We start from the raw sequence: 6,616 nt of genomic DNA, 5'->3' as shown, positions 1-6,616 counted from the left end.
GAAAAGAAGTATCTCTCTGTAGGTGAGTAAACTAACCATAATGATATAGAATTCTTGTGATCTATATCTCTCTGATATAATGAATCTTGCCTTTCTTTCTTACAACTGGTCTAGAAGAGAAAACAATGAACAGCATGGTTTTGTAGTGTCAGTTTCTTGAGCTTCCTTTCACCTTTTCAGTAGACAAAGACATATTGAGAGGCCATGCCAATCCTTAGGCATGAAGTCATATGTATGTTCTTAACTCTGAGATGGTGTGTCACTAATTTTATATAAGAGTCCTGTCATCTACACAGCTCCAAGATAGCTGTTACTACCTCACTTGGGTTATACAGTCTAGAAAAACAATCCAGCTTTTCCACACACTTACTGATAGTTTTAAACATTCTGGAAAAGCACTACTGCAGGACCTCTATTGTATAATGAATGTCACCACTTCTGAGCTTTGAGGTTCTTCTTTTCTTGTGCAACACCTTACAAGGCAGCTAACTTTTAGCACAACACTCCTTGTAGCCTAAAACCTTGCAGCATCAGCATCAGCTCTGCCTCCACTCACGGCTCTGACAACTGCTCCTCTAAGCACTCTGTACAACAACCCATTCAGCTGCAAGTCATTTCTTTTCCCTGTAATCTGTCATAATGAATCAAACTGAAAGACAGGTTAGCAATGACCAGTCCTGCACTTGATCACTTTCTTCTAACTGTCAGAAATCCATTTGCTCCATGTGGGCATCTTTTGGCTTCTTTAGCAGAGGCCAAAGTCTTTACACTAGTCATGTAAAATTTTCAGCTGATATCCTCTCCCAGACGTGTGTCAAGGTCAAGTCCTTCTTGCAACCATTTCTTGGCATCGACAGTAAACCATGCTACACTCAAAATCTTCCTTATGGGCAAAATATGAAACATGACATATATATACATGTGTACACCAAGGAAGTCTTGGAAGACAAGCACAAGCCAGTCTGACTAAGGCAGGTTCTGGGGGGCCCTCAGTGACACTGCTGGTGCACAACTGGTGACAGAGAGGGTTGCAGAAACAGGCACTGCAGCAATAGCCTGTGCTGATGGTTGACCTGAAAGGGTCTCTGAGCCCCCGCCACACTGGGCACCACTTAAACCTCAGCTGAGGAGGTGGAAAAGCAAAGGCTGGTGGTCTGGTGCTTCTGGTGCTTACATATGTGTCTGTGTCAGGAGCCCAGCAGCCTTCTGGACACCTTGTTGTCACCTCCCATGACAACCTCAGAGCAGGAGGTGGGTTATACCCTACAAGGTGTTACCTCCACACTGTAATCTGCTGATGCCCTAGGGGATGAGGGTTACTTCCTGCCCTGTGGGGATGGTGAAATGCAAAGTATAAGCTACACTTTCTAGCTTTGCATCCATCATTGCCCTGAACAGGGACTGAAAAAAGAACTGGGTCTTTCTTCCTTTACATTTTCTGTCTTTATTAAAATTATGATACTAATGCTTAGAAACTGTAAAATATTTTCTTAGAAAATTCAGAAGTAGATCATATACAAGGGTTCTGTTCTTCACAGGGTTTTCCATTTTAGGTTATCTTCAATCTCTAATAGAAAATGAGTGTATTTTTAAATGGAGGAGAAAAACAAAAACAAAACAAAACAAAAACAAACAAACAACAATAACAAAAAAAAAAGAAATAACAACAACAACAACAACAAAATACTTCTGCTTTATGGCATCTCCCAGATTTTCCAATAATTTGCTTGTGCAAACATTTTTTGTTTGTTTGTTTCCTTAGTCACAGAGAGAAAAAAATAGTGTTTCATATTGTTATGGGGAGAAGGTGTTTGGTTTGTTGAGGACAACTAGAAAGAATTTTGTAGGGTAATTTCTATTATTTTTATTGCCACCACTAAGTTTAATGAAAATCAAGGCTTTGTTTTATTAGATACCTTAGATACATTAACTAAGAAATTCTTGGCTCTAAAAAAAATGACACATTAAAATAATAAGAATAATAATAAAGAAGCAGAAGGAATTACCTGTGTTGAATATACCAGTACGTGATAATTGGATTCAGGGAAGATTAAAAATCTTAATCAGAGTCACAGTGATAACTCTAATAGAGCTCTAGACAGAAGCCCTGGCATTAGTATCTGTCTGCACAACTCTTCCCACATGCAGAGTGGTCATAGAGAGAGAATTGTAGAATCATTGAACAGCCCTGGTTGGAAAGGACCTTGAAAAATCATCAGGTCCAACCTTTTGTGGGAAAAGGGAGCCTAGATCTTAGCTCTCACCCTCTCCAATTGCATCTCAAAAACCTCCAGTGAAGGGGATTCCACCATATCTCTGGAGAAGTTGTTTTAGTGATCAATTGTTATCACATTAAAAAAAAATCACATTATTAAAAAAATATAACATTAATGTTATCACATTAAAAAAAAAATAAATTCTTATATCAAGAGGGAACCTTTTCCTGGTGCAGCTTGTACTCCTTGCCTCATCTTCTCTATGCAGCTGCTTGTGAAGACAGAGCCTCTGTCCTCTTTGTAGTCACCCTTTAAGTACACAAATAATGTGATGAGGTCCCACATGAGCCTTATTCAGTATGGAAAGACCTATTTACCTATTTCATTCAAAAGTCAAAAGACTTTTTCTTATAGGGTAGGTTCTTCACCCCTTTTATCATTTCTGTGTCCCTCCTTTGTACAATCTCCAGTCTTGTACACTATCCAGGCTTTGCCTTTTTTGAATTATGCAGACCAGACCTGGACACAGTACTCTAGGTGTGACCTGTGAAGCACTGAGTAGAGTGGGACAATCACATCTCTATTTCCTCTAGTAATATCCCTGTGGATGCAGCCCAGGATCCAAATTGCCTACAAATTTAAAATTTCAGCCATTTTTTTTTTTTTAATTTTATTTTGCAGAAACTATGGGAACAATGGTGTAAAAAAAGCAATTTTTGCTTTAATTGATTTTTTTTTTCCCAAACCTAAGATTCCTTGAATTCTAGACAGCAGACTAATACATAGATGATGATACATCTTTCATAAAGACTATACATATGTGAAGTCAGAGACTTAGTGAAGTAAGGCAAGAGGATACATTATAATTAGTATCAGGGAATAATCTTTTGGCACAATTTTATTATTCAGAGGATTTTTTTATTATTATTTTTATCAAGAAAATTATTATTTGAGTGTTTTGCACTGCTTCCTAGACAACAGTGTTTAGTTTGTCATCATATGCAAATCTAGGGATAAAAAGTAAAGAACTCATTAATGTTAAATATTTAACCTTTCCTATTCTGATAGTTTCAGCTCTTTAAAATAATTTGTGTTGACAATATATATGTATATATATATTGTATATTTGCTCCTTATTTTGAAGAGTTATTTCTAGTTGTGACAATTTATTCCATTATGCAAAGGATATGTGAAGGAAGCAACAATGTATTAAACTGTAAAGGCACCTAAATGTCATGAAAACATATATATATATATATTATTTTTTTTCCTCCTGTTTTTTTTTAAGACAGGGAGAACTAGTTCCCTGTATAGTGACAGTTAGCATAAATCCACTATAATGTATGTGATAGACTCCAAATTGATGTCATTTCGGAATCTGGCCCATAGCATTTATATTTCTATTGCTTTCCAACTTTTCATCAAGGTGCAGTTGTCATTTAATTAAATAAGGAGTAATAAATCAAAGTATGAGGTTACTTTTCTTCTCTTGATTTATGGTTCTTCAGCAGAATTAGCAAGTGGAAAGCTTAAAAGTAGCTTTCAGTTCAATCTAGAGTTAGGAGAAGGCCTTAAAAATCTTTATAAAATTGGATTTCCATTGACTTTCATAATGGTTTTAATTGTTTTAAAAATTAATCTGTATGTCTGATGTTGCAAAGAGTAGAATAATAGAATGGAAATAGTAGAGTTATTTCCAATTTTACAAGAACATATCTGATAAAGAGTCCCTCTACCTAATTTCCAGTACATTCAAAACCCAGAAGATAGTGTTTAAGATGGTAGGAATCATTCATTTTTATTTATTTTTTTTTTATTTTTTCCATTTGCAACAATCTGCATAGGTTTTATACAACATATCCATAGGCCCAGTTGAATATGTAATTGTAAAAGGGATGCATGCAGACTTGTTTCTCTTTAACCAAAATATATGATTATCATCTGGGAAGACTTTACAATTTAATATCGCAAAGAGGCAAAGAGTGTAAATAATTTTATTTGCATAAATGGTAAGTTTAAGTAATGAGTCATGATGTCTAACATAAGGCAGCGTATGGATACTGAAAATCTTAATGTAATTTTAGACTTATGTTTAGTGTAGGAGGAAGAAATGGCAGCCTTTTTGTGAAAATGAGTGTTGGTTTGATGCAGTCACTGAGAAAATACCTTATCAGAGTTACTAAATATTAGTGGCCATGTTTCAGTGTTGTGTTGAGTTACTCTGTGCTCTTCACTGAAGTAAAGATGATGTTCAGTTCTATGAATGCTGTGCTGTGCAGGTTCCCCTGATTCTGTGGAAGCTACTGCCTCAGCTTCTTATGACATTTCAAGCCATCAACAGGTATTTGAGTAAATGCCTGTGGTTTGGTTTGCACTCTTGAGGGAGTCTTCACGATCTCTTCCTTCATTTTTTTTTTCCTAATCTTCCATTCTCCTATCATACCAATCTCCACAATACTCTCCTTTTACCTTTCCAAATAACTGTTCTTTTTTTTTTTTTTTTTTTTAATTATTCTCCAGTTGCTGCAATACTGTGCTTGTTTGCATATTTTTTTATTACTCTGTGTAAGTACTCAAGCATTAAAGTATGAGATGTTTATATTTATAATGTTGATGGTGTGAGTTGGAAGGGCTGAAGTTAAAGAAACCATCAGTAGGAACAGTAAACTGATGAAGAAGCTTTTATAAAAATAGATATTGACATCCTCAGCTGAGATCATCTAGCCTAGCTCCTATACAGTCCTTGGAAAAAGAGATCCTAGTTTGTGTCAAATATGGATAAATGAATTCTGCTTCAAAACACCATGCATGAAGAGAATAATCTTATCCTGTGAGGAAGCATTGGAAAGGAACCTTACAAATCCAGCATAGGTTATGTTTCAGCAGGGGCTTCAAACATTTAGTTATTACCTGCTTATCTAAAATAAATCCAGCTTCTTGATGGTCCTTACCATCGCTAGAATTCTAAACAGTGGAAGCACTGAAACTCTTTTGAGTGCTGAGTCTGTGGTTGGCCTAGGGAGACTTTGAAGGCTAAGGAGTGGCATCATTGGCTGTATGTATATAATTCCCTCCTATACTGATTTATATGTATTCTGTAGGGGCATTGTGATGAGGGTGAAAAGATGCTGAGGTAAAATGTGCTTACCCAGAATTTCTAGTTTCCAGATGTACTTGTATTTTCAAATCTGTCAAATAACAAAATGATAGCTAGGGGGACTAGTTACTAAATGGCAGCAGTGACAAAACCAAATTGTGCTGCTCTTTCTTGTTTCTTACGGTTTGAACTTATGGCCGGTTGTTCAACAGCTTGTCATGACCTTCAGTGTTTCCACTCCTTCTCTTCCCTGTATATCATTAAGAATGGTGAATATAGAATTAAGAATGATGAATGATGAAAATGATTTAATACTATTGTTTACTTTCTAACTGGGGGGAGGATTTACTTAGAAAATGAATTTTAATTATTCAGGTAGCTGTAGGCAAATGCACTGAGTGGCAGGAACTGCTGCTGCATGAGAAGAGGTCTGGAAGAAAGGGGATGAGCATGATGGGCAAAGGCAAGCAGAGGCACTGCAGAGGCAATCTTGCCGCGCCTGTTGCAGGCAGGGTTTGGGGAGGGGAGCGGAGACAGGTGTCTATGTAGCAAAGACTGCCAGTTTGTATGAACTGATAGAATATCATCTGAGGGGGTGTGAGTACAGAATAGCACTTAAATTAGAGAATAAACAGAATAGTCAGATATGTAGCACATTTGTGCATGGAAGAGCAACTGTAATGTGTTCAGTTAAGATGGGAGGAGGTGCTTCTTTTATTTACAGGTAGGCATGTGGAAACCTTCCTTTTGTTAGAGAAGCAGTATCTTCTCCAAGTCAAGTAGCACTGTGAAATTAGTATAAAATCTAAACCACATTCCTCTCCATGTGTATGAAGAGATAAACTATATGTAACTTCATGCAACCATGTTTCACCTGGTAATCCAAAACATGTATGAAATATTCCCATTATTTGAAGAGTTGTTTTTGTTTTTAAACCATGACTCTAAATTTTGTGTTGAGCACTTTTTGTATTGAAACTCCAGAATATTTTGTTTCATGTCAGTTTGAACACTTCAGGTTGCCATTTGTACTGTGCTGTTGTAAACATATCTATGTAACTTAAATCTCAAGTCAGTGCTTTAATAAATGCATATATATAATGAATGAAAATATAGTATGTAATATAAATACATATATAATATTTTTTATAATATTGACTTTATATGTAAGTGAAAATAGGTTTATTTTAATAGTTTTACTACAACAATTTGATTTTTGCCCCTTTCTTCTTGAGAAACTTTCAATATTATGGAAATCACTTGGGGGGGGGGGGGGGGGGGGGGGGGGGGGGGGGGGGGGGGG

The 6,616-nt window shown here is 36.3% G+C and overlaps 1 long non-coding RNA gene across 1 annotated transcript in view; it reads left to right on the top strand.

Moving 5' to 3' along the window:
- Positions 1-3: 3 nt before the first annotated feature.
- Positions 4-6,616, top strand: part of LOC118162830 — a 20,070-nt gene continuing 13,457 nt past the window's right edge. Inside the window, exon 1 of the long non-coding RNA XR_004748655.1 lies at positions 4-22. This is a non-coding gene — a long non-coding RNA (uncharacterized LOC118162830). The remainder of the gene's footprint in view (positions 23-6,616) is intronic.

The sequence above is a fragment of the Oxyura jamaicensis genome, chromosome 2 (assembly GCF_011077185.1).
Source record: "Oxyura jamaicensis isolate SHBP4307 breed ruddy duck chromosome 2, BPBGC_Ojam_1.0, whole genome shotgun sequence".
Classification (NCBI taxonomy): Eukaryota; Metazoa; Chordata; class Aves; order Anseriformes; family Anatidae; genus Oxyura; species Oxyura jamaicensis.
Note: the sequence above shows the minus strand (reverse complement) of the source record. Positions and strands in the feature narration are given on the sequence as shown.